The following is a 22058-nucleotide window of genomic DNA, read 5'->3' on the forward strand; positions in this document are numbered from 1 at the left end:
CCACAGTCTGATCTTCGACTGTAATTCCCAAGCTAGAGGCTTTCCTTTGAAGGGCTTAATAATAAATATAAATGGAAAACAATGTTGGGGACAAAACATCTCCTTGCTTCGCACAAAACTGTTGGGAAAAGCACCATGGTGTGTATCCACTAACCTGAACACAGACAACAGGATCTAAATAAAGAGATTTAATGACATTATAAATCTGACCATTAACACCAGAATTTAGTAACCTATATTGAAGAAGTTCCCTATTATCCAGTCAAACGCCTTCTTGGACTCAATAAAACAAACTAATGTTGGCCTGTTCTCCTTAAACCTTGCGCGTATAATTGAAGTGACTGCATATACATGATCAGTAACATTCTCTGGCTTCCGTAAATCCATTTTGCTCATCCACGAGCAAACCTGTCCCCTCGAGGTGGTTAACAAGTATTCAGTTTATTAGTGAGTAATACAATTTATGCACACAACTAATGAGACTTATCCCCCTGTAGCTGAGTGGTAGACTGGGATAAGTTTTTTGAAGACTTAGGAATAGGTTTAATAACGGTGCTTGTGCTACTGTGTAGGAAGAATACCACTGTCAAAAACAAGACTGAAACAATTCAAATAACACATTAAACAACTTCAGAGACTTCAAGACTTTATTGGAAAATTCATCAATTCCAGTAGCTATGTCCAGTTTGCATATATATCTATTACCACTTCGATAGAAAAATTTACCTTAAAAAACATTTTAAGTTTATCTACATCAACTTTCAACTTCCATTACCTCTTTTAAACTAGTTATGTCCTTCAAAAAAAAAAACTATTCAAATGAATTGTTGCAACCAGACAACAAATCTGCTAATTCAATTTTCCCACTATTTTTTAATACAACCTCGAAAAAAGAGCCACATTCACCGTTCTCTAGTTTTACCTCCATGGATATTTCTCTAGACTTTGTGGGACCCAATTTATTAATTTCATTGCAAAAACGATGGCGATTATGAGTCTGAAAGTACTCAATATGCAATGAAAGACCTCTATTAAAATAGTGTTACACAGTGCGTAACCTCTTGTCAAATTTGGTTTGCCTTTTCTTAAATTCTGTCTTCAGCCATTCTCTCAGGTTTTTGTTCTTACGACAAGTTTTTTCTCTGCTGTTCTTAAATTGTCCCATTAAGTCTGCAAATCTCAATTCCAGTAGGGTTTTGGTAGACTTTCTAAAACATTTAAGGGCAGTTAAATTTCCTCTTACCACATTTATTCAATTTTGTATAGACACAGCCAGACAATCTATCATACCAATTATCCAAAACCCTTTGTGTATTTTAAATGCACCCCAATTGCTCAATAAAGACCAGCAGAATGGTGTTACATTGGCTAGAGGACAAACATGAATGGGAGTCGCCTTTGTGGTACAATTTTACTAGTATATATCGTAAACGTGAGTCCTCTCTAACAAAATATGGTCCTAATTGAACCCCATCAGTAAAGAATGGTCAGGTCAATTCAAGCTATCACCCAGTAAAGAGAAACCTTCTCCCCCCTAATCTCTCAATTAACTCATTTGGGGATGAAAACACAGAACATAACACAATCACTTATGCCTTCATGTGGAACAATAATATAATCTCCTACTACCACTTTTCCTTTAACTGAAACTGAAGTGAAGTTATCCTTGCCCAAAGGTATTCTACCATTGAGCACACAACATTTTGCATCTCTCAGAAACTCAATTAATATTTCCCCATGGCTATTAACGGTGCTGTCTAAAATTATTCCTGTTAGGAATATTATCCACATCACTTACGCAATCGCCAAGACTACCAATACGACTATTGAAATCCCTGCACAAATAAAAAGCATCCACTTCAGACAGACTAAGCATCAGAGCCATTAAAAAGGAATGGGAGCCAGTTGGTCTTATGGATCCCTCTGGGGGTGAATAGCAGGTGAAAATGACATAACAAATAAAGAATAACAGTATTCAGAAAACATATTTTTAAATTGTAGTGCCAGTATCCCTTTCATTATTTTTTTCTGTCCTTTACTTTAACTTCATCAAACTCAAAACAGTTTGTTCCTAACTAGTAAACCCAATCCCCCAGATCCTGTGTTTATTCTTCAGCATGACACGTTGTCTTTTTAGCTCCTTAATTCGCAGGAAGACCCCTCCAATGAATTGTTGGATCCCTTATCTAATGGGAAAGATTTTGGCATTTGGGCCAAAATGCATTTATTAACAATAGTCTGTACAGCTGCAGATTGCATGGATTATTGTAAATACATTTTTTTCCAATGACTTTAGAGCTAATGACTTATTAGAAAGTGGAAAATTCCATCCTTTATTAATGGATTACCAACATTTAAAATGGCGTACGTACCAAACAGAAAGGCGAAACACCAACCAAAGAGATTTTTTTATTTTGTACAACCTGGCAACCAAGTCTTATTAAAATGCCGGTAAATAATGTATTACCCACCGATACGGCCATTAGATACTACCCATGAACCCTCTATAAAGACTCCCTGACTAGAAAGGGCTGCCGAATCCTTAAGAAACTGTACCTGCCTTCAGTAAATTGGTGCAGAGTCACCAGAAAACTAGAAGCAGATGAAAAATTAAAATGTCCTCAGTGTCCTATGTTTGTGTCCTTCTCTGTATCTGGAATGATGCATTATTTACTCACATTTATTATTATGGGACACCAGTGCCGAGATGCGGCTACTACAGTCTCGTCCCGTAATGAAGGAACTGTTCTTGCACCTATCTAAAAATGTACAGACTTTTTATGAAGCTTTGTTCATCTCGCTGTATGTTAGTACACCTACTTTTACACTACCTATTCTACAGAATACATTTTGTGGGTCATCGTTGTCAATTCCAGATTAAAAATACATTTCCCTCTTTTGCATAATACTGTTAACACATTTCCCCCTCCTTTGCTGGTTTACTGTCATAACAAGTCATCTGTGTTAACCCCTTTATCAGCTACCCACTCAGCAGTGCTGCAGATAAATCCCTCTTACTCTTTTACCATGCTGCTTATCACTTACTGTGCCATGATGTGGTCACAGCAAATACAGCAAAAAGAAGATGAATCTGCTTGTCGGCAGAAGTGACTGCTGCAGATATGCCTGGATTTTAAAGTTTACTTAAGTCTCCCAGCAATTAAAGTTGACAAAGTGAATAGTTGCCATTATTCTTCATAACACATTTTTATGAGTTTACATCTCAATGGTGAGGCAGGGAAAGAAATGTGACTGGAAGGAAATTTGTAGTGACAGAGCCTTAAGTTGTTAAATCAAAGCTATCATTTGTAGCCATGGTAGCGGCAAGGATATCTGTATCCAGCTATTGTTGGATAGTTGGACTGTAGCTCAAGAGTCAATTTAATGGTCTCTATGTTGACGCCTTCTGACCTTGATGATCTCCTGAATTTTCCTCCAGTGCCACCAGGAGGCTGACATTTTTATCTTTTAGTGAAATGTCTAAAATTTTACACAGATAAGATATCCATGGTGCCCAGAGGAGGAATCCTATTCCCAGAATTTTCTTCTGGTGCCAACTCCATGTCACAGAGTTCACTTATCCATTGAAATATCTCAACATCTGCTCAACGGATTGGCACCACATTTGGTACACACTCCCTAGGATTAACTGTAATAACTTTGGTGATCCCCTGACTGTTTTTCTAGTGCCAAAATCTGGTCAGAATTTCAATTACTTCAGTACTTCCTGCAAAACCGATGACATTCCCATTAGTATTTCTTAGTCTTGTTAGGGCATTCTTTCCTAAACTGGAAATGTCTCAGCTGTTAGATAACTAGCTAATTAGTTAGCAAAAATAATCCAGTGTGCCAGAAAAGAGAAAAATGAGAAAACCACAATTACAGGTCAGCTTTCAAACCTTTAAAAAGACTTTGGAAAGGTTACAAGAAGTAGTAGGTGGAGGAGATACTTTGCTGAGAAACATTAAAGTTGAACAAGCTCTGCAGAGAGCCTTTAAAATCACCCCCCACCCCATATTAGATGATTCTTTCCTGGGGTCTGTTTACAAAGAATTAGTTGTCTGATTGGTAGCTATGCTGGTGCATAAAATATACTCCTTCAAAACTGAAATGGTTTTGAACAGACAACAGTTGAACATCATTCAAGTTTGCTGCTTACGACATGCAGAAATAGATTTGCAATTGACAGATTTATTTTGTTTAAAAAGTCCACTGCCCTTTCCAAAGGTACTAGGACCGATTTACCATTTTACATCTAACCTGCCCACAGCATTTGTACTTCCACTCACTGTATCTCCCTGGCAGAAATTTGAATCGAAATTGTCCTGTCTGCTCTTAGCGCCTGAAAACTGCATCTAACATGCTTCAGAGACTTTACTTTTCATTTGTGCGAGCTATCTAACCTTGTGACAATCACATTGCCACCCATGTGTATAATGGCTGTTTGGACATCATTTCAGAAAATGGAAGGTAACGTGCCCAAACATCTTAGTGTGTTGCTGATACAAGGTCATAATTGTCGAGAATCTACACGTATACTAGCATTGTGACATAACTGCAGGTTTGAAAGCTTCAAAGACAAAATTAAATTATCATAGAGTTGGAGTGTATTCTTTACAGAACACATTTCCTTGTTAAATTTACCAAACGTACCCGCCAGGAGCCCTTTTGAAGTCTTTATTGTTTTGTGGAAACATCATGCCAAAATACTGTGTATCAGGGTGTGTGTGTGTGTCCTTAACGTAGCGCTACAATATGTTTGGATGATTTGAGGGCACGAGGCATAAACGTGTGTTATAAATTTAGCCACTGTCTTGGCCTCCCTCCCCCCGTTCCTCCCCCCGTCCCCCCCCGTTGACCAAGGCCAGTTCCCTGCTGATGGAGAGAGAGGGGTCAACTCTGGCAGGAGGAACAAAGTGGACTTGACAAGTGTGAAAGATTTAGTGCTGGGCATTTATAGTGATCATCCTTTCCCCTTTGTCAGCAGGTAGAGAAATTTCTCCACCCTCACTGTGTCCTTGATTCAAGTTTGATGGCACAGGGGGAAATCCTTTTCTCGGTGCATGTTTCCCCTCTGCTGTGATGTTGAGGCCGGCTGGGTACATTGGCCGGTTAATGACTGTTATTGGTCAGAGTGGGATGATTATCATTATCTCAAAGCCTCAGCTCTGACTTCCTATCTGCCTGAACTGCAGTTTACTGATTTATATATACGAGTAACAGGAAGTATTACAGGTCCATGGGGATCGTGAGACTTTAATCTGCAGATGGTTATCAATCTAAAAACTGTTACTTTTCTCTTGAAAGGAATTACCATGCTTTTGTTGTCGAGTTATATTCGAACCCCTTTTCTTAACCCCTTCTTCTTCTCTTCTTCATTTTCCCTCGTTTTCCACAACTCCCCTTTGTATTACATGGTTTCATTTTCCTGAAGAGCAGCAAATGTTACAGTTCAGTGGAATTTTGAGGCCTCTTAAATCCCAGAGACTGCACCTCATAGATTTCAGTAAACTATGAAATTAAATATGGGACCTCCTGTGTGAATTGGATTTAAATATCCCTATTACTCTGGAAAATGAATTAAAAAAAAAAAAAAAAAAAGTAAGATTAACTTTTAAATGATGGTGAGAATCCTCCAGTGCTACCGCTTCATAATTAGGTCATTAGTGCAAGTATGATGCTTCATAATCCTTCCCAGTGGCAAGCATGATACCACAGATCCATATCACCCCGTTATCAACACTCCGGAGATGCAACTATTGCTTTTCTTTAGGATCTCTCTTGGACAGTGAGAACAAACAATAATAAGCCACAGATCCACCTCAGTTACGTGCCAAGTGCCTCGATGTGATGGATTTAGATGAGGCAAGTACAGGTGAATGCTGAGCACTCTTTATGGTGGGCGCTGCTTGGATGATCCCCCCGGGGCACTATAGCTTTATTCTTCCTCCCAATTACCATTTTATTATTTTCCACTTTTTTCGGCTTGACTTTTTTTTTTGCCATTTAGAGCTTTATTCTCAACAACTTATACAAAAAAAGAAAAAAAAAATACCAACATTTCATCATTTTTTAAGCATCTTGTGCTTTAAGTTTGGAACTTTCAGCAAAAAACACGTATATATGCAAAGAGCAGGTCTCAACGTAACTTGTAGTCTTTATCCTAGAACTGTTACAAAGCAAGAACATACTGAGGCCTCGCATCTGATTCACACAAAAAATAAATATCAACGAAAGCTCTCTGAATGAACAAATCAAATTATTCTAAACTTCGAATAACTAAAATAACTTTTCAAGACATCTCACAGTAAAAGCTTTGAATGTATTGTTTGAAGTATTGTAAGGCATGGATGCACTGCTTATTTGGCTACTGTATTTGGGAGAGGAATCTCATTTGCAGCACTTTCTTTCTAATCAAATTTAACTTTAGCCTCAAAATCTATCAAACCTCGCATCTGGAGTCGCTTACTTGTTGTGAGTTGCTCTTGACAAAAGCGTCGTTCAAATGAATTATTGTAATGAAATCGCAAACACTTATTGTCCCTTTGATTGTCTTTTTCATGAGCCGGCACCAGGTTCCTTTCTTTGTCCCCCCGAGAAATTTGCTGAATAATGCAACTTCTCCAGTAAAGCTGCTCTATGGCCAGTAGAAGACTGGTGTTGCTGTTTATGAGAATGTAACTGCCAGAAGGAGATAAAGGAATGTATTGTTGAAATATTGTATCTGAAAATATATCATTAGGGAAAACGGTAGGATTAATAATACACTAATCATTCTAATATAATCAGAAGAATGCAGGCTTCTTTCCTCAAGAGCTTTTTCGATTATATACAGTGCTTCACACAGAACTATTGACATTTCTGTACGAACAGTTTTTTCAAAATGTGGTGGAAAATCGTATTTGCCTAGAAAGATGAAGATGAGAGAGAGTTTCTGCGATGACCCCTACCGGCTCTTGGGTTGAACCGTGAGATTATTGGACGCAAGCTTAGTTTCCGTTCATGAACATGTAGCTATTCAAGAAACGTCCCTGCTTAAGGGAAAATATTTTAAAGGGCCCACATTATACATTATAAGCCTTTTACACAAGTTAGCACAGCTCCCTGGGGCCTCAACGAGATGTCTGTGACATGCTTCGGTCAAAATGCTAAAAGGATGAAGCACCACAGCACCCTTCTCCCCCTGTCTAAACAATCCCGTTCGGGGCAGCCAGTTCGGGAGCCTGCTCCTCTAAATCATCATTTAAAGCCGTGTCTTTTAAGTGTTTGACACCATTCCGTCTCGGTGTCTGTTTCTTTTGCTAAGTTACAGAAACTACTGTATTGACACAGATAGCGTCGCCTCAGCTGTGGGACAGCGGGAGTCGTACAAGCAACAGCAGAGTAAAAGTATACTTTCAGACCTTGGAAAAGGATCGTCAGAACCAAAAGTGTGACTTTTCTTTGTTTAACATATTGTTCAGCGTCAAGCTGTTTAATCAAGTTGCTTTTAGTTAACCAGCATTGGCTAAACTAGCATCGCATTGCATAACTGCAGCATTAGCAAATTTGTTGAATTCCAATTCTCCTGCCTCCTTCATGAAACGTAAAATACAGGACTGGTTTACTTACGGGGTTGCGGATTTGGAGTCTGGGCCCAGCAGTGTGGCTACTGCAGTGTCCTTCATCGCTAACCTCTTTGAGAAATCTGCATTGTCTTGTGTCTGATTAAGGAAGCAGTCAGGGCTGAAATGAGCCAACCAGACAATCAAATTTGGATTTAAATGCTCTGTTTGTTTGTTTGTTTTTCAGAAAAAAATAACCCTTTCACAGTATTTAGATAGCACCTAAACGTGCTTATTAATTTTAAAAAAAGACATAGAAATCTCACTTTCTAGAATATGGGACCTTTAAAGTAAGTGAACGACTCTAAAACTAAATACTGATTAACTAGATTTAAGTTTAAGATGCCGCCATAGCGTGTATAGAACCAGGAAATTCTGTATCTCTGCAGAAAAAACCACTACTTCAGACTGCATTTGAAATATCGATTTAAAACAGGGAAAAAAATGCTCGTTATAAATATGGGGAAACTCTGTATAGCCGTCCTCAAAAGGAATTTTTATGAGCCCGGGATTTGTAATAAAAATCAGTTTGAGATTAAAAAATACGGGTGCTCTTTGTGAGCTGGTGGGAGCTATTCAGCAGTCCACTTTGAATTCCTGTACTGGAGCACTGTCTTTGAAAACGTGCTTCATGTTCCAAACAGACAGCCCACGAAATAAAAGAGTAAGCATCGGATAAAAGAGTCTCAGTGTCGATAATGGTTAGAAAGCCAAGATGGCAGGAAGCAGCCAGCTACGTCTCATTTGGGCTTCATTCAAACCAAATAGACAATGGGCCATTAAATTGTGACATGTTTACAGCTCTATGTCATTTATGAATGATTTACAGTATATGGTATAACATTTCAAGGCAAATGACAGGTTACAACTGCAGCAGCGTAATATAGCGAGAACACGCACATTCAGCAGGAAACAAAAACTATGACAAGTGGATAAGGGCTTTGGTAAATGGCTCCATAAGTCTCTCCTGTCACTTACATATATGCCCTTGCATGTGATCCATCACGGCAGTGATTGGAACTGGTGGGAAGCTCAGGTCAAACCAGCAGCTGGCTCCTTTAAGGGAGTGCAGGGAGAGGGAGACTTGGCATGGCTGGCCTGTTTAAAGGTGATGTAAACAGGCCCTGATGGATGAAGGACTCCTGTCCATCCATCATCCCTCCATCCTGAAGGGCCTTAATCTTCAGCAAACACAATCCTGCCACCGCGCCCCTCATCTCTCCCGCCTTGTCTCTCAAGTCCTTAATATCCCTTCGTTTGGGGACCTTGTTCCTGCACTAACCAACACACTGTCACTGGACAGAAAGAAATGACACTGTCTGGAGGTGAAAAGCCCCGAGAAGTGTCGGGGAAAGGACTCTGGAGCTGTGAGTTTTCTCAATTCACATAGCGCGTTATTTATTACTGCTCTGACATGAATAATGCTGCACCAAACAATTGTTGACATCTCATTAATTGATAGCACCCCAACTGTTATACTCTCCTATTGAGCCGTTCTCTGCTCGGGCCTGATGGTTTGGCTGCAAAGCTTTCACTTTCTTTTTCTAGGTTCAAATTACTGACAGTCTGAGCTATGAATTCAACAGGACCTGGCAAACATGAGTCATGTTAACAATGCAGGCCTTCAAGTTCAAATCTTGGATGCTGCTTATATAAGATTTGTTTAGGTGATAGTTTCCATACCGATATGATCTGGCAGTGATGTTAAAACGACCGACTTCAGTCTTATTTTGATCCGTACATCCCTTTGACTTTCAGTTGATTTGAGGCATTGGTTAGGTGTCTGTCAGTTCGCGTGTCTCCAAGTCCTCCCTGCTAGCGTTGGTGCAGACAAGCTGCTGTCTCAGCCACGTGATGTAACGACTTCAGTGCCTGGCTGGAAGTTTTTCGAATGGTTGCCGGGCTAGCCACCAGACACCATCGGATTTTGGTTGCCAAAGTAGAGAGAATGTTTGCCTTATCTTGATAAGGTGCAACATGAGTGATAATGATGATAGGATGATGTAGCACATCTGTCACGAACCAAATGTATTCCTACCTTACACCAACAAAGACACGCACGAACCAGGTGTGTCTTGTCGATGTCCGTAAGTTCCAGTGAAGGGAATTCTCAATTGTTGGTGTTGAAGAACACTACTGGCCTGCACCAAATGCCGACCTCAGCCCCTCCCGACTTATCACCCGCTATCAGTGCCCGGCCTCACTAATGCGGTGAACGGGAGCAGATCCCTGCGGCCAGGTTCCAAAATCTTGTGAAAAGGCTTCCGGGAGGAGTAGAAGACCTTACAGCAACTTGTAAAAGCCCGTGATTTTGTAATGAGTTGTTCAACAGTCACATTCGGGTGCACTGGGTGTGCGAAATACCCTGTGGCTCTCGGGGGGTCCCTTCCACCGAATGCTCGAATGTTATTGCTGAAGTCTTGCACAGCCTCAATACACAATATACAAGATTTCATGGATGCAGTATCCCATAATAACCCATAATATCGTTAACAATAAGGCCACTCACACAACTACACAGCCACGCAACGACTATGCCCGGCAACGGGATCTACACAGCACGCTCACCTCTCTCTCTCTAACCCGAAGTGCATGGGCACATGCGCACACTCAGACCCGCAACATGCAACACCCGCAACATGCGCATGTGCTAGCGGCAGAGGCCCCAGCCTTAGTGTCTCCGCTATGTTTGCGTTGTCATTCTGATTAAGCTTTTTTAGAAGGGAATCCAAAGTTAGCGAGAGATGGAGTTTGCTTTCTCCTTGACATCATTTCCCGACTTGAAGCGTAACCGAGTGTAACCACGAGGGGGAAAAAAATCCACTGCTCCTCAGGTTCTACGGCGGGTACATTAGGTTTTCTTAACCAAACGACTCACCAGAAACCCCCCATTAATTTTGCTGTTGGTGCTTTCAGGGGGTCTCAAGTGTCAATCAAGTTGTCCCGGATCCCACCAAACGCCTTGTGTTTCACACCCAGGGTGTACGTTTGGCTGTATACTGCAGTTGTGTCAGTTGTGTCTAATTTGAGCCATTTTTGATGGGAACAAGAAGCAAGCAAGAAAAGGGCTGAGAAGTGTGTACCTCTGAGAATTGTAAATGGTGATTTTTAATATAGAGTTGAGTTTTTTTTTCCTTTTTTTTTTGTTTGTTTGTTTGTTTTGTTTTTAACAGAGGAAATGTTGTTGCCAGTAGGGAAAGAAAGAGGCTAAAATGATTGACAATGGTCAATGTACTGTCAGGCTCTGTGTCAAAACATTTCAAACATTTTCCGCTTTGAACGCTGAAATAGAAGCTGTACATCTGTGTCGTACGTCTCATTTGTGCCATTCAAAACTTTCACAAATTTCAAAAAGGTCTTCAAAAGGTCTTGCTTTATTTTCTCTGTATTTCCCACATACAAACATTCATATACAAATACGCAGTAAGTGCAGGCAGTCGAAATGTTGTTTTGCAGCGGCGGTTTGCCACAGCGATGCAGGAGAGACCGGGTGGCCAGTGTCTTGAATGTATAATCGTTTTTTTGTGCACCTACTCTCTCATCACTCACTGCATTTCAGCGTCTGTATCTCTGCCAGGCACCCCTACAATGTAACCATCAATTGAGCAGGACGTTTACTGCAGAAGCAACCTATTATTGTGAGAATCACCGAAGAAAAAAAAAAAAAAAAAGAAAAGAAATGTATGCCTCAAATACTTCTGAGCATCTTTGTATGTTTGGCGGGTCAATAACAGAGTAATCACATTCTTCAGTGTTCATGTCAGACATTGGTGGAATACAAATATTTCTCGGAGGCAAGCAAGAGGTAGAGAGGCAGAAAGAATACTGGTTGAGTTAAACGTCCCTTTGAACACTGGTAAAAATGGCACGGCTTTTTCACGCTCTGCGTTAGGTAACTAACGTTCCCGAGGTGACGCCGTGGTTAAATACTGCAGTGAAGGCCTTTTATTATACAGCTGGCAGACGTGATGGCTCTCTTACCGTCTACCATTGGCCGGGGTGATGGTCTGCTAGGCTTAACGAGCGAAGCTGGATTACTTAGACCAGGAAGTGTTGCAAATGCCAGGCTTTATAATATAAGCTTCCTCTTAAAACTGTAACCCGTATTTATTTTTTTATTTATTTTTTTTCTGCATGATATTTAGTTTTCTAAAATAATAATGGAAACACTAAATAAGCCGGGGGGGAAAAAAACAAGCAAACCTCAAATAAATATATGCTGTTAAATAAATTACAGGGTCAAAATAGAAAGTTATAACAAAAACGTTAAATGAAAAAATGAATTTTTTATTTTATTTTAAAAAAATCAAGTGCCTATCTATCTTGTTAAGTACATCCAATAATTATAGAGGCAACTGCGAGCAACGTCGTCTTACAGGAGCACAAAGTTAGAATAGTTTTGTTTATTTCACACGAGAGGTTTCCATGTTTTGTCTGTGTTCTTCTGGCTGGTTTGAGACGGGTGGAGCTTAGCGCCTTAAAGCCTCAAAAAAATGGGGTGTTGCATACTTGTGAGCACCGATCGGATTTTGGCAAAATCTGAATCAAAACCTGATGCCAGTGGAGGGGTTGTTTGCTATGGTCAAAAAGTGGAAAAAAAAACGTTCATCCCCTTTTACAGTAGCCAGCGCTGCTTTTAACTCCCATGTCAACTGACAACGATGTTGGGCGGGACGGATACGTCACTCATCGCTGATTGGTCGGGGCAAAACAACATGTCTACACACTGTTAGGATGAATGAATGAATGAATGAATGAATGAAGTGAAGCAAAAAGCCAATTCAATATGTTTATCAGGCTAATACCGGTTGGTAAAGGCAGTTACATCCTGTATTGTTGAGCGCTACCTTTTTCAGGGGTCATAACAGACACTTGTATGTTTCCTGCACTGCTGTTTGTAAATTATCATTGGTGCTATTCCTCTACAATCCTCTGTGTAATGTATTTTTTAAATACAAATCGTCTTTAATAGGCATCCCCTTTATCATTTTCCATACTCTGTTATTTACCCAAATTACCACTGGTTATGTGGCTGTGTGGTTCGAGCCACCCAGCAGGATCCTCTCTGCCTCCAGAGCAGCTCAGCATCCAAGGGATATTTACACGACCAAAGCCCGCTCCTCCTCCATTTAAGTCATGATTATAAGCAAGTGAATGTGAACACATTTACCATGGGCTGTGCTGCACTTCGGCGCTAATGCTCCCGACACTGTGTCGGCCGATATGTTGTTCACCGTTGGCATATTCACTACAAAATACTGACTAGGAGAAGAAATTGCCTGAAGAGCTACAGTGTGAGAGCTTTATTTGGCAAAAGAAAGAAAAGATATATTCAATGAGAGGTAGATGCGGAGCACTTTCCAGAAATATTGCTTGTGAAGAGATGTCCACTCTTTAGTGCTGAGATTCCGTAGGTGAGCTAAGAAACTCTGGACTCGCAATGTCTGATATTATGAACTGTCTCTTTTTTATCATTATTTTGCTGCTCTGCTTGACTTCAGTGTGTCAGAGATAAAAAGAAAACCCATGCAATCTATCATTCCGTGGTAGAAACATCAACCCTGTGGAAATGTGAGACAAAATTAAATACGGTATGATAAAGACGAAGAGAAAACAATCGATATGACAGGAGGACTGAAAACCCTTGTAAGAGCTTGAGGGTTATCAGTGGTCATTGTTGTCTTTTTTTTCTAAACCACAGTGGAAAAGTTTACTTTACTGCAGTTTTTTTTTTTTTTTTGGGGGGGGGGCACAGCATTGTGATTCTAAACAAGCCAAAGACAAAACTTTAATAAGCAACCTTCCGCTATGCTGCAGAGCAAGTGCGACATTACAGTAAGTCAGGAGTGTAGCCAAGAGATGTTTACATGTGGAGAGCCAAAAAGAAATGGGGAAAAAAAGGAAAGATTCCAATTTTTCTTCATCACAAGGTGAGCGGTCTCTCTGACTGCTAATCAGAATAGATCTTAAGATGCTGCACCGGTGCGGTCGGAGAAAGCGGGCCGTTAGGGGCCTCAGTGTCTAAGTGCCACCTGGTCCTCTCCTTCATCCTTTAACCTATCTTTCATGCCCCGCCGAACAGTCAGATCCCTCACCGTGGACGGCCGTTAATCATCCATTAATCTTAATTTCTATTTGGTCCCACTTGATTTGCTGATATCCGCCCTGAAACACCCGCCGCGGCCTTTCATATTCTTCCGCTCCTCTCCTGTGGTCTCTCGCCGCGATCGGCGATGACACAGACAGTCCCGGTGGTGTTCCTCACAGCTAAGCCAAGTGTTGCATCAAGGTTCCCAGTCAGCAACAGGCTTCCCCCCAAGGTTCCCAGTCAGCAACAGGTCTCGGGAATCCATGCGAAACAAATACTAATAATAAACACGGCAGTGTCTGTGAGACGCGGCTTGACATTGAGTAGAATGTTTTCGGAAGGTGACGCAAACATACCCCCGCACACGGATCTAATCACAAACGTCTTGGACACTGCAGGTGCCCAAGTGCTTAATCTTTAAGAAACCCATCTTGAATCACTCATCTCGGGGATTTTTTTTTTCTTTTTCTTTTCTTTTTTTTTTTTTTCGTGATTTTGTGTTCCAGGGAATTGACTTTTCAAGCTCCGCGGGGCTAAGAGAGAGGGATTTGACTCTCGCTGCTGGTGTGGATGACACCTCTGCACCGGAGGTCAGCATAATTCACTCACAGAGTCAATACTGCTGTGTTGTCAAAACCAGAACCATCTTGACTAGCATCCACCTATCCTGTAGAGACTCTCACATCAGTAGCAATTTGTCCATCGCAGGGCTGGTCCTCTCCGGATGGTTGCGATCTTACCTGGGAAGGTCGGATGCCCGTCAGCCCGGACGATGGAATTATTTACAGGGGTATCAGGGTAATCCAGGGGCGTGCCTGTGAAAATGTGTCCAGTGTCCCTCACAGTAGAGCAAAAGAGGCTAAACTCTGCTAACACGGCTCTAAACCATGTATTTGTAAAACACGACGTATAGGGCTTGTAATCAGTTAATCTGAAACACCGCCCGCTGATTTTGACAGAGTGAGATCTACCTTGTTACTTCTAATTTAAATGGGCTCTAGATAATTTCAGACGTATGCAATTTCATTCCTTTTTTTTTTACACGAGTGTAAGCGTCACAGTTTGACTGTTACCACCAGAGAGAGAGCAGCAGCGGCTGTTAAAAGCACGTAAAAGTTGCTTTCCAGTGTAAAGTAAAATGAGGTGCAGTAACAAGGTACGGCAATTTATGAAAAGAACATGAAAACAATCAATAATGGACCCATAAAAATTGTGTGGATTCTTTCCCTGTCACATTTCTCTGATAAGTGTCCTATTTGCAGTTTAGTGCAAGTAATAGCAGTAATCTTTCAGTCAAAAAGGCAAACGTAGCCCAGCAGCTTTAGACCACCGCAAAACGTCTTAATGAGGAAGACACGGCGATTTGTTGGGCGTGCAAAGCCTGACACGTTGACAGCTGAGACTTCCGCCGACAATCACCGGTGATTCCTTTTGACCATTCTCTTGATCCTTCTCTCACCATAACCGAGTCCTTTTATTCAGACCGTTTGCATAGATGCGGTAGATCATTGAAGTCATTAGAATAAACCTGCAAAGTCACAGGACGGTTTGCCGCATTTGCCGTCTTTATGCAGTGATGAAGACATGCCGGCCCTGTTTAAACTTTTCCGAAAGGAATGGGAAATCCAAGAAGACCTACTTATGAGACTAAAAATGATCAATTTAGTTGATTATCTGGCCCAATATCTTAATTTTCTGGCCAAAAAAGACCAGTGTGTTGAATGCATTCAGCGTAAGTTGTGTGGTAATGATTGATATATATCCCACTATAGCCAATACTCGTGTATTGGCGGTACCTGTTGCATTTGTTGTTGTGTAACTTTGGTGTTCTACATTTTAGTAACTGTGCTTCAATACTCGGTGCGAAACGCTTTTAATGAGATTACAAACAGCAAAACTCAAATAAACTCTCTATGCAACATCATGCATCTCGAGGTCACCGTCCAACTCAGTGCAAAAGAGGCTTGTAAGTGTCATCTTTTTCAGCTTCCCTCACCTTCCCCTCTGAATGGATGTTTCAGAGTTATTTCACACTTGCCCGAGGGGGATAACAGTGTAACTCAGCTCGAGCTGAAAATACTAGTGGCACCGCGGTACCCAGGAGTTAATAAATAACAGGCAGGCATATAATGTGAAATTGCAATGGAATATGAAAACATCGATGATAACACGGTGCTGAACTTGAACACTTTGAAATACCCAGCATTTTCAAATGATATTGTACCAAGCCTCCCACTGATATCTAACATTTTTGTTTTTTGGCTCACCTCAACTGCTATTCCGACCGCATGCACGTATTTCGACCCAGAGCTTAAAATGCGAGGTTAAGCCGAGACCCAACCGAAAGGCCAACAGTATGTTCCAGGCCAAAACATGTTTGGTGTGTTTGCATCGGTAACATGTAGTCGAAGGTTACATAAACGTACAGTAGCTCCGTGTGCATGCCGGTCTGATTCAGCCGGAGAGAACAGGCTGCCTCCAGAGCAGTGTTACTTTCGGAGGATGCTGGTGGAACTGAGAATCCTTTCTGCCTGGCATGAGCCTCCCTGAAATCACTCCCACCTTCACCCCACTGTGGGTTCACGGTGTTGCTCGAGGACACATTGGCTGCTGCGGAGATGCAACCCGTGACCTCCCGGCCAGAAAGCCCCCTCTTTCACCGTGCTGTGCCGCCCAGCAGAGCACACACGCGGTGTCACCGGCACCAAATCGTCCTCGAATCGCCTCAACCCCGGTCCAGTATCTCCTCATGGGATGAAACAAGTTCGTGACACGGCAAAGCAGAGAACAAAGGGGTCTTCTTGCGGGTAGTGAGTGCGAAGGGGTTGTGAAGAATGACTCACAAGTTGCTTGTTTCCCTCCGTTGGCAACAACAATCTTTCAGACAGCTTATTCGCTCGGTGTCTTATTTGAATATACACCAGGCCAAGGAGGGACACCTTATCACCGAGATGTGAGCAACTGTGATAAATCTGCTGTATCCAGCTGCATTGAGCTGATAAGCGCCAAAATTATATTCTCCCTACATGCCTGCACTAATTAAAAAGTCTCTCTCAGGTTTCAGCAAGTCACCATTTGATGTATTTAATCTTTGTTTTAAGTGACGCAAGTAGTGCACAAAATTTGGCGATAGGCTTTCCCGTGCTTCCGATACACGATAAATAAATAAAAAGAATATTACATGGATGCCTGCCCGCTTTTTCCTGACCACCTGCTGCCCTCAACACAGTCTCTGCACGTGGAAGCCGACATCGTCAGTATTCAGCCCGCCTCTTCGCCTTCCAGTCGATTCTCACAAAGGAGCCCTCGGGGCGTCGGCGGCGAACCTCTACCCACATGGGACCTGTTGGTCCCCCTGACACCTGTCTCCCTCGGGTCGACCCCAGTCACGCTATGGATCACGCTACGATGCCTCCGAGTCTGAATCTGCCGGCACGCTCAGACGTTGACAGGCGGCTACCGCTAGCCGGCGTGCAGTGGGCTTTTTGAAAACAAAGGGAAGCCTTCCAGGGACTGAATTAAAAGTATCACCAGTAAGATCATATTTATTCGAACAAGTCTGGTCACTTTCACGGTCTGGCTGACTATTGATTGTCGAGCCCTTTAGCTGAGAGATACACTTAATGGAATTAAAAAGTTTTACAGAATTGACTTGGAAAAGGCCATGGCTGTAAGCATGGGAAAAAAGTCACATCAAAAACAACCAGACAGAAATCTCTACCAAGACCAATCAATAGCTATCCCCATCTACACTACATGATGTTGAAATCTTTATTTTCTTTTTTTGTCAGTGGGCGCATGTAAAGGACAGTTTAGTTATGTGTATTGCTGCTCAGTGAATGGTTAGGGGACCTTAAAGAAGGTCAGGGGGAAACCCAGCGACTGTGTCTTTGCTGTGATATGTTACTGAGCCAGTGGAAGTGACCGTTTGCGTTTGTTCGACAAACTCAGTACATGATGTTATTGTCCATTGTACTAACATTATACAGGATCCGTCTGGAACACAGACAAAACATTGGCTCAGCAGATTCTGGTACAGCATCTCGGTCCTCCACTTTGAATTATTTTTTGGGCTGTTTCTGTTTCCTGGATCATTGTGTGCGGCGGAGGGAACACAATAGCCGCGTTCTGTGGATAGACATCACTCAATACGGCTGCCGCTTCAACCCGTTACTCATTATTCATTCATGTTGGCTCCCGTCAGATTCAGCCATCCGCACTGCTGTCAAATCTGCTTAAATGTTTAAATGATTTTATTTAAAAAATACCGGTTTACATTGATTTAAATCTCTCTGAATATTTTGTGCTTAAATGGGCTCTGTGACTGTTTGGAAAAGTGCTTTAGGCTTTCATTTTTTGGACCTTGTAGTGTAAATCTGTGCTCAATCCACATATATAATTGAAGAGTTTTAGTTAAACATTAAATATCAGCATTTAGTGTGTTTGGAAACAGATCTTAATTAAAATTACGGGCTTGTTTTAAAGACATGTTTACAAAATATACTGATGTAAACGAATCCCTTACAGCATCATAAAACATGAATAAGTTAGGCATAGTTGTTTCTGAAGTTAGCCATGCACTAAAAGACCTGTCAGCTTTAATCAGCTTTAATTTACATTTGTATAATAGAGCTTGGATTTAAGGCTTTCATCCCTCTCTATCCTTTACCCGATGTTACCTGCCGCATATTATACTTTATACAGTCACACATAGTGACTCTGCAAAGTTAGACCGGCGGTAACTTTTCTGCTGATGAAGCAAGCTGTTGGCTTGTTCCACATAGCGAGCCATGAAAGTGACTCTGTGTTTTACATCCCAACCGCAGCAGCCGCGGGGACCCCACAACAACTCAAAGTTAACACGAGCCGTGTGCCTTTTCATTTTTGACCACTGATGCGCACATTTAAAGATTCATGTAATCGTCTCTGAAGGTTTTTTGTTTTTGTTTTTTTTGGTGGCAGAAACACTCTTGCTCTCACTATGAGGGTGAAAGCTGATTGGCAGGCAACGGACATCAGTCGAAATTAGGATCAGTTACAGGGGCCAGAATAGAAATGGAATCGAGAAGGTGATGACTTCTTTCCTTCATAAATTAGCACAGATAATTCACATCTCCAAAGCTAAGCATCTCACCTTCTTGGCTAAGGGCTTGTATACATTTGAATTGCAGTTGCACTTAAGAGGCTCAGATTACAGGAAGTCAAGGCTAATTTACCTCCACTTTGCCCTCCTCAACAAAGGGTTTCAGAAATCAGATCCAGGGTCCTCGTTGTTCCTGATCGCTTGGATCAGAATCTCTCTCTGTATTCACCCAGGGAGCATATTTACATCTCCTTAGCACCACTTCTTTTGAGAGATGTTTGTATATGCTCAAATCTGCCATGCACGCACATCAATCCGAATGACACGCAATTACCCGTCTACTTAATGTATTGAAAATATCCACATATTTGCATAACACAGCCTTTTTATTGTCATTCTATGTGTCATTGTTACAAGCCTGTCTTTATATTCTGTTTATGTTCTTGTATTCTACAGTTTTCTAGGCGTATGTCTCAGGATGACACAGTAGAAATTGGACTCGCAAAAGGGCTGAACGGTTACGTCAGTGCAGAGATATTTATTACAGATATTGACATCGATGTGGATATTTTAGCCTGCGTACAGTTTCGGTAATTAACAGGAAATTAAGCTGTGTTTTGAATTCACATTTGACCATCCCTGTATCTGCTCCGCTGTTGCCAGCGTCCAGATAATGATGTCCTCTGCATTTTTGCAGGGGAACATTTCCCCCGGCCATTTATCAACGGCCTCTGTTCTGTTTACAGTCTGTCATGTCACACTTGCCTCTGCAGCCCGGATGTGAGGCGCGGGAGGACTCTGGTCTGAGGCCAGAGCGTTGCTTGTCTTGTGACGCTGAGTCCTCTGGTGAGAAATGACACTCAATTTGTTTCCCATCATGCTACCTGGGCAGTCACGTACGATTAACGTACCCCTGCCTAGCGACCCATGACGTGTTTTTCTTCCATTCTGACTGGGCCTGCTTGGGCAGTCACAGCACATGTAGCGCCTCGACTCACTGAGCATACGGTAAACTCATGGATTTAACCTCACACTCTTTTTTTTTTTTTTTTCTCGTGCACTCTGTGTACTTGTATTGGTCTTTTAACATGTAACAGAATTTTTTTTTTAAAAGGAAATAAAAAATAAAAAAAACTCCAACACTGTTGGCGAGGCTTATAAGTATAAGGATTTCCTCTATTTGCAATCGAGCCCACTGGAGAAAAAACCTTTCTGACACCATTACTTTTTGAACACAGTGATGCACTTTCACACTTTCAAGTGCAGCAGCTGAAAAATACAACATCATGCAGAAACTAGCCGGGTGACTTCTTTACACCAACTGGAGGAGTGATAAGGAGAAAAGGAAATTTAAGCCCATGCTGTTTCACATAATGTAGCTACATATATACGTAGTGGAGTGATTCTGCTTTTTGATAGATAAATAAATGAAAGGGAGATGTTAAAGGACGATGGGCAGTGTAAATTAAGAGTATGGAAGGCGAGGCAACAGAAATACGGTGCAAGCTGGGTCTCCTGCAGACGTGTGAAATGTGTTTTTGTTGGCCTTTAGGGAGGGAAACTGGAAAGACTAGATGACAGTTTGGGGAGGCACGGAGGGAACGAGGAGATTGGTCTTCCACAGAGACCCCGTCTGTGAAAAGAAGATATGTAAGGGACAGTTTATAGATCCATGGACAAAACAAGGCGCGTGCGCGCGCACACACACACACACACACACACACACACACACACACACACTCAGATAAAACCAAAACCCAGACTTCCCAAAATACAACCCCCTTACTTGAAAGAAGACCCCAAAACTTCACAGAGCTGAAAAGAAGGAGAAAAAAAAAAAAAAATCTTGATAGAGTGAACTGCATGAAGCTGCAAATGCGTGCTTGGGGAGTAGAGAAAAATAGCTGTCTATGACACGTGCTATACTTAACATCCTTTCATAAATGTCTTGTACTAAAATAAAAGAGAGATGCAGCACCCTCAAAAACATTCATCAGAAGAACCTTTTTTTAAGCTGTTCTCTGAAATTGTGGCTGCTGAAACTTTTGATGCCTAGTTTTGACGTTGTAACTGTTATTTCAGTTCAAAGTACCCCGAGTACTGCCATAAAGCATCCACTTTGCCAATACACGGCCCCGGATGCAACCATACCTCCTTTTATTGAGATGTGAGAGTGGGAAAATCCACCATCAAACGTCTCAGCAGTGCTAATTTTGTGGTTTGGTGTTATATGCTTGTCCTCTTTCTCCTGTGGATTGCAGGACAAAATGTGAAAGTGTTTTTGGTCGCGTCTAAAGCAAGTGCTCATTTTCACAATTTATTTTTCTGAGGTACGACAGCTAAGCCCTGAAAACCAACCTGTGCACATGACCCTATCAACACTGTCTGTGAGAAACTGCTGGAGAAAAAAAAAGCTAACCATGGAGACAAGTTAGTGAAGTTCAAAGAGTTCAAAGGCCTTAGATTAGAGTTACGCAAGAAGATTAGAAAGAGAAAACAAACAGTAGGTACTGGAAGAGTACTTTCTCTGAACTAGAAACTGCACCTCCTTCAAATGGGAGGGGGTAATACACCATGCAAGACATGAGAGACTGAGCAGAACCTAATTTAAATTGTGCTTTATTTTAGAGGTACAATGGAAAAAGACCACAGAGGATTCACTCATCAAACAACCCAGGAAATGTCTCCATGGGTAGGGGAAGAAAAAAGGAATAATAATTGTGTACACTCTGAAGGGCTAAGATTTGTCATTATAGAATGGAAGAACAGAGGGAGAAATAATAAGCAAGGGATTTCTAACGTTATTTAAAGAAGTTCTAATCATTAGTCCGCTGTGCAGCGCGGTCAGAGAAGCCACCAAGGCCTCCTTCTCTGAAAAGAATATGATCAAAGAGGATGAAGGTTAAATAGGTTTACTGGGTAGTAAGACAAGGAAACTGACAGGTGTTTCCTCTCTGCTCATTTTATGACAACAAGAAGAAATAGCATTTGTAAGAAAGCCGTAGAAATATGTCTAAAATGTGAGAAATGTGAAATATAGGATGCTTGCAAAGGCAATGGCTAGAGGTGGTTTGGTTTCATTTCCCATTAGCAGCATAGCCCGAGACCGCGAGACTGCTCAGAGTTTGTCCAAATCTCGCCATGTGGTGTACGGTGAAAATCGACTGCTGGTCAGCTGCTCCTCCCCAGATGTCCTTGCGTCCGCCAAGATGGAGCGTACCCATTTTTCTCACACAGTCTGTGGGCCCTTTTACACCACAGCACTGCATACCATATCTTCTTG

This window comes from Xiphias gladius, chromosome 5 (genome assembly GCF_016859285.1).
Source record: "Xiphias gladius isolate SHS-SW01 ecotype Sanya breed wild chromosome 5, ASM1685928v1, whole genome shotgun sequence".
Classification (NCBI taxonomy): domain Eukaryota; kingdom Metazoa; phylum Chordata; class Actinopteri; order Istiophoriformes; family Xiphiidae; genus Xiphias; species Xiphias gladius.